A 12,592-nucleotide genomic window follows, 5' to 3' on the forward strand; every position below is an offset into this window, starting at 1 on the left:
TCGATCATGGCAGGGTCATTGTTTTATTAGTTTAGGCCTTTCCTTTTTCGCAAAGCACTGCAACAAAGTCTGTACAATTTAATTGTAAAATGCTGAGAAAAAAAAATCTACCCGTTTACATTTCCCTGATAAATAAAATATGAGGGCAATGAACAAAACCTTATTATATATTTTAATAGCGGGCAGGGTCATTTCGTCCACTGAGAACTTTTTTTTTTTCCTCCCACTGATTCAACACACGTTCCTCTGTCTGCTCCTCCTAATTAAAACTTAATGCGGGGTCACTTTCTCACACACATTTCCATGTGAATCTAAAAGAAATAAGACGAGGTCCTGCAGGCTCTGACTTCTAAACACGTTGTGTATTTTCTAACCATTTCAATGTTTGAAGATTAAATATTTAAAAAACGCTTTTAAGGATGTATGATAAATATTTCGATATAAAAACTTAAGCCTCGAGCAGCGTGATCATCAGTTTCCCTTAATCATCAAAATGAAAACCTACTGCTAACAAAACCAACACAGAGATGATATTTTCAATTTTTCATTTTTTATTTTTAATAGAAAGTCAGTGTCATTTAAAGCAGTAAACATTTTAAAAATCAACTTTATCAGCAATGCATTTATATCCCATTAATTCACATTAGATATTCCATGGAAAAAATAATTAATGAATACATTAATAAAACAATGAGATCATGCATTTGCAATGAAAACACACAGTATTGAGTGATACGTAGGAGAAACAAGTCATTTTTTATTTCATTTAAAAAATAATAACAAGTAAACATTTCTAATCACACACATTCATTCATCATTAATACAGAAACTTAAAATAAACTTTGCAACAAACATATTGTGATTAACACACATCAGACTAACAGAATACATATTTTGTTTCTGCAGGACTTACTAACATTAAACTCTTATTGCAGTGTTCTGATTTTGTGAGTCTCAACAGTCTGACGAGCTTTCGGTGAGTTTGGTCTGAGCCAGAGCAGGTTCCTGTTGAGTGCAGAGAGGCTTGCAGATCCCGTCCCGTCCTGAGGACAAATGATGGAGGGAATCATTAGCATGAGAATCAAGCTTGGCCACATAAACTCTTCCACTCTGCGTGGACAGTCATAATATTTCACAATTTGGGGGCAGAAAGAGATCAAGAAAGAATCTGGTATCTATTTGATTCATATTTATTGTGAAGATATTTTCACTGCAGTGCGTACTGAATAGATGGAATTTCTCTATATTAAGATGATATCAACAATAAAGCATAAAAGTAAATTAGTCTTGTCAAGAGTTTCGTAAAATGTTCATAAAAATAATTAAAAGCTTTCCTTGTAAAGCATTTTTCAGAGCTCGCAAAGTGCTGATCAGTCAATAAAAACAGCCAACATTTGCAATAAAAGAGATTAAAACAAAGGGCTACAGGGTAAACAACACATAAAGAGAGTAAATAAACCCCGTCTATAAAAGCAGGTCTGTGGAGACATGTTTTAAGAACAGATCTAAAAGGCAGTAAGGATTGTGCAAACCTAAGCTCTTTGATTATTCCAAATGCTGATGAGTCTGTTTTGACAATACTGAATTTGTTGTTGCGCGTGATTTTCAGTTTTATACATTAAAATTGTAGGCACTGTTTCAGAAAAACAAACTTCCTTTTCATGCCCTGTAAAAATAGGCCCCTGCGCTCTGCATGTTGTTCTTCTCTCCCATTTTCAGGCTGTATGCATGGAGGGATCTTAAGGCTTTTATCCCCACAGGGAACCAGCCCAAACTCTTTCTCTGTCAATTTTCACCCACTCCCCAATTCAGACAAGCCCTTTCTCCCACCAACCCCACAATGAAGGATTTGTCCTCGTTCTCTTTGTCCACCTCTGATATCTTTTTTTGACTGCTCCCTCTCTGCAGACGGCATGCAGCGTATGCAAATACACACTCTTTTATTCGGGAGACCCCTCCCCTGAATGAATGCAACCTTAAATGAGGCCACACTTGCACACATTTTACAGAGGGGGCATGGAAACATGCACGTATTACAATCAGTGGATTTGCATGCCCGCTCTGACACGCAGTCACTCAAACATCGAGCAGTGACAAATTCAAAATGAGCAGAAATACGCAAAAAAAAAAAAAAAAAAAAAAAAAAAAAAAATATATATATATATATATATATATATATCTATACCATTTGCTGGTGGAATAAATTATTTTATTTATATGTCTAGATATGTAGTTTATCCAGACAGTTTGACAACAGATAAGGGTGGAGGTGTGGGTTAAAGAGGACGGAATACCATGAAGAATTACAATTAAGTGTAATTTGTGCTAAAACATGGCCTGTTGATGGTTGGTACAAACTTAATTTTCACTTATATTGTTTTTATAAAACAGCAAAGAAGCTTATGTGGAGCAGAATTTAAGCATAAGTCAAAGATCTCTATATGCACAGTTACATTCAGGTGCACTACAATTAGACATACAATATAAACTGCTATATGATGATATAAGGGACACACTTTGTAGTACAGTGTCCTAAATCTCTGCTGAATGATTATGAAAGAGTAGAGAGTCGTGTTTTCAGAAGGGAGCGTTTTTTGTTTTTTTTGTGGCAGATTTAGCTTGGGAGCAGTGACAAAGATATTGTCACCCCTGCGATGGTATATTTAGTGTCTTACAAGCTCACAACATGTGTAGGATGGGCTTGAAAAAATGAGACAGACGTGGTCCAACAGAATTGTGGGGGTGCACTGAGGAAGAGGTGTAGACTGGTAATATGTGAAGGTTGGATGAATTATAACTGTGTCTGATGAACAAACATAAAACGCTCCCTCACGGCGAACATTCCCAAGCTGGCCCGTGCCATCTGTGAGTATGTGTGAATGGTTGAGAGTTTAGTGTGTGTGTGTATGTGTGGTGGGGGGTTGACGTCTGCTGGACAGCTCTGACAGTTCGGCCTTTTCAGTCGTACATTACTGAGCCTGCCGGCCTCTTTCCCATAGCAACCCTAACAGAGGTCAAAGGCTATGTACCACCCACCCATCCATCCACCACTGCCACCTTATACTCCAGGGTGGCCGCAGACGCTCTTAACTCCGCTAACTGGCCGCAGACAGAGCGGCTGCACCCATGAACTTGAACTTGACTTCATTCCTGACAGAGTGATGGAGTCACGCAGAGATAGTGACACAGGGATTTTTCTTGAATGTTTCCTCTTTTACTCCCTTTTTTCTCCTCATCCTCATATCATGTACTGTACCAGAAGAATAAAAATACAATGCGCACAAAAAAAAAAAAAGAGGTCACACCAAGGATTCCCCCTAATTCTCCTCACCCTAGAACCTCATCTCCCTTCCTGATATGATTACAAAGAATACCGCTGTATTAAAGGCTCAGTCACCTAATTCTCCTCTACTTTCATTGGAGCATACAGGACCCCTACTCAGGGACGCCACGTAATCTGAAAAGCCCGGGATGTAGAAACTTCTCTCCATCTTCCTCTAAGATACTTAACGTCGGGCTTTGTGCTAGATTAGTCTCGGCCAAAGTTGCATTAAAAGAGCCCCGATGAGCCTTGCTTGACCCACATTGGACCTCATCCAAGACTATGGGCGGCCCATGAGCTGGGCTTTATATATATCACAGTAGAGCCGTTAAAACATTAATAGTGTCCACACCAGTGAGGAGAATCCAAAGAGGTAACCCAGGAGCTATATGGTATTAACATTTTATCGCTACTATGGCTACGCTGTTTCACCCACACAGAATGGGAACTGAGTGCGGGCTACTGTCACTTCATCATGTCACATATTATAATTTCCTTGCAAGTCCCACATAGCCAAAGCAATACATAGTTAATAATGAATAACAGAGGAAAGAAGGAAGAAAGAATGGAAAGGTAATCATCTATGTTCTGCCATTTTCTTTGGGGGAAATATTTTTTTTTTTCTGTCAAATTTAAAGTTAGGTACAAGTAGAGGGAATTGAAGAATGAATATTTAAGTCACTGTATGTACAGTGAGTGAGGAAGATCAGATCCTATAAATCCTCCTGACACATCGTCAAAGCCACTGACCTCATAGTCCAGCCTGTCTGGTTTTAGAAAATCTTGATTGGAAACTCTCTTTGTTCCAGAGAAGATTAAAAACAGACTCTTAAGCAGTTTAATGTCACTAAAGTGTTTGTAAGACAGCACACAATATCAAAAATCAAGCTGAGCTCACGTCAACGGCGTATTTTAATTCTGCGTTCGACCCCTCTTGCTCATTTGTGATCATGTTATTTTCTCCCTCGCCATATTGCAATTAGTGCCATCTCAGAAATCATTAGACGAAGAAATATTCTGTGTATTTGTGTGTGTGTGTGTGTGTGTGGGACATTCAGTTTTAGGTCCTCCAAATGCTAAAAAAAAAGGTGATTGCTCTTCTAGCAGGCGTAGTAAGCATGAATACATTTTCCTGATAAATTTGCCTCAGTCACCGCCTCTCTTTGACCACGCTGTCTCTGTCGACTGCCGCAGCTATCACATACAGTTGCATACCGACCTCCCCCCTTACTCTTTTGAAACACACACACACACACACACACAAATCCTCCATGCCCAGCTCCTTGCGCCTGCAATTTGCTTTAGCATGGCACTGCACAAGCTAACACAAGCTAACTTCATCAGCAAATGCAGAGGTGGCTCCAACTCAAACATGGCTGCCCATGTGCTACACACCTGCCTCTGTTACCTCCTTCACATACATTTGTCTCCACTAGTTTTAACCCCTTATTGATATGCAAATTTTTATTTCTGGGTAGTTTTACATGACGAAAGCCACAATTTCCTCATTTCCCCTTTTTGCTCCTCTGCTTTCTCTAACGTATACCATGGAGATCTGCAACAGACACGTAGCGTGGAGCGAGCTACAGTATCTTCAAGATTAATTTCTCGCCTTCACCTTGCCTTCTCTCTTCTGTCAAATCTGCCTGAAGCGATGCTCTGTATATCACAGATGAGCAGCACAAATGCAATTATGAAGACAGCTCCGAGTCTTTTATATGAATAAAGAGAGGGAATAATCTTTTGACATGTGGGCTGCACATGCCTTACATATCTGGTGGAGGCACACGTACAGTATGAGGCTCATAAATAATCATTATACGCAGGTTACATCATTCAGCTTGTTAGGCACACCCATCGCCTTAGCTGAGTCATTCGCTGTGATACACCAACTCTGTTGTGAGATTTTCCACGATGTTTGTCTTTTTACAAGCAGAAAGCGATATAAATGTGTAGTTTCTGTTTGCATGAAGGACAAACTGCATCCAGCTGGTAAACTGAGCAAAGCTAATGCTGATGATGGGCACAATGCAGGGGTTAAAATCCTAATTAAAATCTGATTCTTAGTGTAAAAAATGTGAAAATGCATCTGTGCAGTGTTGGAATATTATTGCATTACACCTCTGATAAAATCCAGTGGCAGACTTTGCTCTACAGTGGGACAGGGTGTAGGCCTGAGCGTATGCTTCTATATGCATATCATGTCTGAATGCATCTCTGATGCCAGTGAAATCCTTCTCATTTAGCAGAAAAAAACAGCATCTCCATGCCTTTCAGACATGCAGAGGAGGCTGAATAGACTAATGAACAGTCAGGTGGCACTCCAGGGCCTGGACTACAACCCCCCCCCCCATCACACACATATCAAACACACATACACTTGCACACACATTAAAACTCAGCAGCTCACCCGACCCCGGTGATCTGCACGACAGTCTAATGTCTCAGGCATCTGCTCATGTCTAGTCTGGAGGGTCTTTCCCACCCTGCCCCCCAGCCCAGGCCCGCCACAGCACCAGCTCCCACAATGGTGGGAAAGCAGGCTTTTTCGGGGTGGCGGGGGGAGGAGGAGGTGGGGAGGGGGGGGACTAAACAGCTTTTGAGGGGGGAGAGAGTGAGAGAGAGCGGGGCTGAATGATAATGTGAAAACGCACGGCGCTGTTCATTAACACATAAGCGCTGCAGCTGCACATGTTGGCCCTGGACACACATGCTCACGTGTCTCTTTTCTGCTCCAGGTTGCTGCCAGAGACACCGGAGCAGCTCTATGCCATGATAAGGACTGTTCTCATGATGTGTGTGTGTGTGTGTGTGTGAGAGAGAGAGAGAGAGAGTGTAAGGTTGCAGGGATGGAATTGGTAAAGATTTGGAGCTTTAATATTTGGCGATGTCTGTTTGCTCGTGTATTTTGGAAGAATGTGACATTTTTACATTAGTGACATCTCACATTTCTAGTCTGTGTGTGTCAAATGAAGTTTCTAATCATGTGTGCAGCACTGTAGTTGCAAAGTACACTGCGGAGAGCTGTAACCAATATTACATTTTTAAGAAATTATTTATATATCACTTCCTGCAAAGGAGAGCTTGTAAATAAAGGTTTCAATCAAACTGATGATACTAAATGCTTAAAAAGAGATTCAGTCTGTCATGAAATCTATTTAGGTTATCTGTGTGCAATTAAGTAGTTTTAAAAATTGGAAATAAATCCATTATGGCGTCTCTGATCCACAAATAGACACAAATACAGAAGTGTGTACGTGCTTACTTTATAACATCTTTTGTTCATATAGCAAATTAAATCTACGATTTTAATGGTTTTTCTGTTAAAAACAATAATGTGATTCCCCAAATGGGAAATTATCCCAGCATCCTGCATCATCCCCCAACAAAAATCACCTGAGGGGTTCAGCACATTAAGATACTTACTGTACTAGATATCATAATGTGAGTTTCATAACAGAACCGGTTTTGCATGAATTCGTCTGTGAGATTTGTCAGGTGGAAACACGGTGTACACCACTGCCTGGTGTGCATCAGGGAGTAAAGAAGCACCATGACAAGAGAGGATGGCAGGTTTCCTTCAACCAGTGCCAGCTCATTAATTTTGTTTGCTACCCAGCCCCCACCACCACCACCACCACCACCACCACCACCCTTCCTCACCCACCACCCCCCTCACATCACCCCTTAACTGCTAATTAGCAGGAGCAGAAGATAGAAGAGAAAAGGGAGAGGCCATGTGTGACTGGGGAGGAAATGGGAAACTCCTCTTTCCCTCGTCCTTCCTCCTGCCCCCTTCCCCCACCACACACACACACACACACACACACACACACACACACACACTCCCCCACCTCCTGCCCACCATTACCACTGGTACCCAACAGAAAACCATGATGCAACCCACCTCGTATGCCAGCCCAGCCATTTTAGATGTCGCGGCAACGTCTCCCAAGATGGCTCCTCTGAGCGCACCCAGACTCCAGGGATCCGGAAGGGTCTTTGTCCGCCTCCTGGCATGGGCAAAGTGTCTCCCGTTGGCAGTACAGATGGCATTAGAGGCTCTTGAGTAAAAAGAGTGAGGGTGCAGAGAGAAGGAGGAGGAGGTGGCAATTCCGGATCGACCGTACACCCCCCTCCCCCCTCCTCCCTCTCTGCTCGTTTTCTTTTAATGATGATTTACCCTCTTTTCAGGATTCTCAAGATCATTCGATGTTGTTAATTGAAAACCTGTAACGAGAGCAGATGGAAGAGACACAACAGGGGAATAAAAGATGAGAATTTTTAGCTATCATTACAGCTAAACAAAGATACTCAAGGAGTGTTTGGATTCTGGGCTCTTAAACAGTTGGTCCTTTAAACCAGCAGCAAACATGCACATACACGAGTTGTGTTGTGGTTGTGGTTATAAATCAGTGACTTATCAAAACTTTCAAATCTCTGGCCAGCTTTGCTCATTCAAAGAGCAGTCCTCTTGTGATTTTTATGTGGATGAGTGCGTATTTGTGCTACGATAAAAGCAAGGAAAAAGCACAAAAAGAATCACTCACGATATAAATGTACAAAAGATGACACAAAGATGCCTCGGACCATCCCATAAATAAAGCCTCTAGTGTTTTTGTTCCCATTCATTAAGGAAGCACGCCATGTTCACACGCTACCTATAACAGGAAAAGCTCAGGAAAAGACGAGGACTACGGCCTTTTCACATATCCAATATCTCGCTGTGAAACGAAGCAATTAGCCTGGTTTGACAGCAAAGCTCTACTGTAATAGGTAGTTAACAGAGTGAATGAAAACTCATCTCACTTTGGTGCTCTTTAGGCTTTAGTGGCATTCTCCGGGCTGAGCGTATGCATTGCACAGCACTGAAGTACCAAGTTGAAAAGTTCAGCTCCTGTCTACAGGATGGCCCTGCCCTTCTCATTGAGGCAAGATACAATGTATCCCAAAGGCTGGAAGATTCGCTACAGCTTTAAGTACAGGCGCCAAGTGTTTTTTTTAACCCTGCGTATGTAGGGTGCTACACCACTCAACTGCATTATTAGCAGTCCTGGAGACATTAGTGCCTGGACAAAGCATTAGCTTCCCCTTTATTTCCTCTATAAACAAAGTCTCACAATGGTTCTATTTTTTTAAAAACAAAAGGAAAATACTCTTCCAAAAGAAACTAAATTAATTAAACATTATGCTGTAAAATGCAAATGATAAATCATGAAGATCCACGTTGGTGAGCTATGCAGTGTGACCCAAATGTACCTCCAGGGATCCTTGATCTTGATTCTTTAGGACCTCAGAAAAATGAGGAACACTTAAGCTTCTTGCATCTTGATTTCACTTACTGCAGGTGACCAGGAGGGATCAGATTAAATACTATCAAGTGTGATTGTCCCCAGTATCACCACCCTGCCTACATTAATAGATTTTTTTCACACTATTACAAAATTCCTCTCAGATGACATTCGTAGATCTGAGGTCACAGGCCTGTCCATTTGAGGATGTTAAAATGGAGAAAGTTTGGAAGTCATTGATTTAGTCTGTACTGACCCCCCTCTACCCACTGAGAGACCTGTTCAACACTCAGCACCATGTTGCAGAGGACCTGAATGGACCACCTTAAAAAACAGTCTATTCATACTGTTAATATACTGAATCAACGACATGAATCCTCACAATAAACTGAGGAGACAACCAAAGATTCTTGGGCCTATATAGCTGGGTGAACTCTGTTTTTCATACATGAGGTAAACAAACAATAACATATATTGCCAGAAAATCATTTCTATTTTCCATAAAAAGCCCCACCTATCACATGTAGGCTGATATATGCTGTAAACAACACATAAACACACTTTTTCTGCAAATAAAGGGCTCTGCAACTTATTGAAAAGATGCTGAATTTTTGTACTTATTATAGGAGAAAAAAAACATTTTGAACTAGCACTTTTGGATTAATTGTATGCTCTTTTTTTAACAAACTTTGACAAAACTGCAAACCACCGTGCAAACCTATTTTCTTACCTTTTTTTGAACTGGAAGTCAAAATCCGATCAGAAAGCGTCAGGTCTCTTTTTCTCTCAGGAATGATCGTTACGGAAGTCATTTCTACTTTCGGTTATCTAGCTTTATGACAGGCATTTAACACTCATACAGCTAGATAACCAAAGACAAAAACAGACCTCCTCTCTCACTGTCACACATGCTGCTATACCGTGATCTAAAAGAGGCGAAGATGCATTATTAGTGTAATATTTCTAAACACATTCCCAGCTCATTTTACAGCGTTTTTTTTTTTTTTTTTTTTTAAAATAATTACAGCTAAACAAATCGAGACCATTGAGAATAACATCAACTTAAATACACACGAGAAGATGACATGTTTTAAGATGAGACAATTTCTTTTTTGTTGTTGTTGTTACATGCAGCTAAAGAAAAAAAAAGCCGTCAAACCCTTACTACAATAATCCTGTCGTGATTCATAGCTGTAACGTGGTTGAAGGCCTGTTCAATATTGAGTTTATAGTGACCCTCTCTGTAAAGCTTCATATTAATTTTTAAAAATCCCATATGGACATTAGTTTAGTGATCACATTTGAGTAGCAACCTTAAAAAGATGATATGATTGCTCTCTGCGTAAGGAAATAAATATTTCTCTTTACGCGCCTGTATGTGTGTGGGCCTGCAGCCTCACATTATCAATAACACCTGACTGTGATCTTTCTACAGGAGAATAAGAAATATTAATAATAATTAATAATATAAAGCCGAAAGAGCCAAATGTTTCATTCATTATTATAAGATGCAGTTTAAATTCAAATAAAATATCACGTTTAATTCAAAAATATCCACCTGCACTGGAGGCTATTTGCAACTTTATATAATACAGTTGTAGATTATTTTAGGATTCGTCTGAGCTCTGCAAACCTATTCTATTGTGATACATGAGCTATTTTTTAAAAAATTTAGGGTGACATTATGGCTTCCTGCATGCAATTTTGTACAATTAATGACCTCTTAAAACTCATATTGATGATCTGAACTGATACAATAATGAACTGCTGGTTGTGTGTTTTACAGTGGTCAAAAACTGACTCATTGGAAAACATAAAAGGACATGTGCTTTATTATTTGAAGCTTAAATCGGTATAAACAGACTATTTTGGCTCCCTGGTACACTGAATGGCCATGAAACGTCAGTGTGACCAAATTAGGGCGGCCTGAAAGCATGACCATAAACTGATGGGTAAAGAAATGGCTCTTTGGTGCAGCAGGTTAAAAGATGACTCTTGAAAATCAACTTTGAGATGCTTTAATTCTACTCTTGGCTTCTTCGGTGCTCCTGGTGACCACGGATCCCTACTTTTAATGAGAGTTGTGGTTGGCCTACTTCTTCTAAAACTAGACAAATTCACATCACAAGGATTATCCGCATAAGCCATGATAGAAAGCAGTTTGTTTCTGATCAAAATAATAGGCAGAGGAGCGTGCTATAGGCCTATTATTCTAGAGCAAGGGGGATACGCTTTTCACAAAAAAAAAAACTGATCATGCATCATCTGTGTCCCTAAATTCTCTGCATGAAGACACATGGATATGGCATGAGAGCAAAGCTGGTGAAATGTAATGATGTATATGTGCATATCCCGCATATTTTCAAACGCGCTTCTTACCTGTGTTAGAGGTAAAGCCGACTCTGGAGACATAATGTCCTCAACTTTAGGTCGCAGTGAATTTTCCAGATTGATTTTTTTTTTCTGCGTGTATATCGGGCCCATGTAGAGTGTCAGCGCTGCTGCTCTCAGATGAGTCCAGTTTCATCCTCGGTCCTCCAGCCTCTGCCTCTCCTCCAGCCTGCGCGCTTCCTCTACTGTCTGACAACTCGCTCCCGCACTGACGTCATAGCAGGACCAGCTCGGCGTATTGACCAATCACAGAGTCCGGCGGTATCAAAGAGCATCCAGTAAGAGGTCTCACTCCTCACGGGTATCTTCACCTCTTACTACTACTATACTACTATCACCATGCTATTATTAGTAATGTATGATAATAATATATGGACATGACCGAACAATGCACAACAACAGGTCCATTTAGTAGCTGTTCTGGAGCTTTTGACCATACCGCATCAGCAGATGGAGTTTGCCCAGTTTCATGAAAATCGTAGATAATCAAATTTCCATTTTTTTCTGAGCTCTTCGAGAACATCTATCATCATCTATGTTGGTTTACAAATTGAGATGAACTCACTTTGGAATCAGCAGTTGACAGAACCAAGTCACCTCAAGGTCCATTTAGTAGCTGCTTTGGAGCTTTTGACTATATAACATGCTCCTGAGCAGATGGAATATTTGGATGGATATAGATGGATATTTTTCTAGTGAATAGGCTAGAAAAATATCTAGACCGGATGCGTAAGGCTACAGTTGTGATCTCATATTTCTATGTCAGAAGAGAATTCAGCTCCACTTGACACCGTTGATCCTCCAGATGCCATTAAGTCTATAGAAATCTACATTAGTAAAGGTATGATGTAGTTCTGCTGTAATTTTTATGGTGTTAAATGTCAAAGAGTGCAAACTTTGGGTACAGCCAGCAAAAATGTGTAAAATCCAACATTTGCAACACCAAAGCACTGCACACGACTGGGCTCCAGAGAAAAACAAACCAGCACAAAGTGACTCTGGGGAGCCAATCATGCGTAAATGTATTGTTAGACATCTATATATCCATATCTTTTACAAAGCATCCTCATATTTTAGACAAGGGGGGGAATAATTATTATTAACAGGCTTTCACAGGGTTGAGGAAAGTGTGAGCGTTCTTGACTAATAAAGGATCTTCGAGGTCGGAGGCGTTTGTGGCAAGTGTTGGCCAAGAGCATCAGGGGCCACGGCCAAGAGTAGTAACAGTTCCCTCCAAATCTGTACGGTCAGAATAAATATTCTCTGAGCGCCTTTGGTAATAACCTGCACTGGGAGCAATAAAAATACATTTCCCAAGATGTCATGCCACATTTACAGCAAATAATGTCAAAATCTAAGACATAACGAATATAAAACCATGATTTACAAGCTGAGCTTCACATCCTGCCTGAATATTTAATTTCAACTGGGCGAACAGGGCTCTCAGTGCTTGGTGATTTAATCTTATAAAGTTGAATGCTTTTTGGAGAAAAAAAAAAACCCAAACTCCCACTTCATTCCAGTTTGCTCCATACTATCTTAATGAACAATTATTCTTTAAATGAATGGTTTGACCTGTGTATGCACT

General features: G+C 40.4%; 1 long non-coding RNA gene across 1 annotated transcript; it reads right to left on the bottom strand.

Moving 5' to 3' along the window:
* Positions 1–546: 546 nt before the first annotated feature.
* LOC137183815 (uncharacterized) lies at positions 547–9,528 on the bottom strand. Its single transcript, XR_010928543.1, has 3 exons — positions 9,344–9,528; positions 7,230–7,552; positions 547–1,043 (listed from the first exon to the last, which is right to left on the bottom strand). It is a non-coding gene; the product is annotated as an uncharacterized lncRNA (long non-coding RNA).
* Between the last annotated feature and the right edge of the window lie 3,064 nt (positions 9,529–12,592).

This window comes from Thunnus thynnus, chromosome 5 (assembly GCF_963924715.1).
Source record: "Thunnus thynnus chromosome 5, fThuThy2.1, whole genome shotgun sequence".
NCBI classification, from domain to species: Eukaryota; Metazoa; Chordata; class Actinopteri; order Scombriformes; family Scombridae; genus Thunnus; species Thunnus thynnus.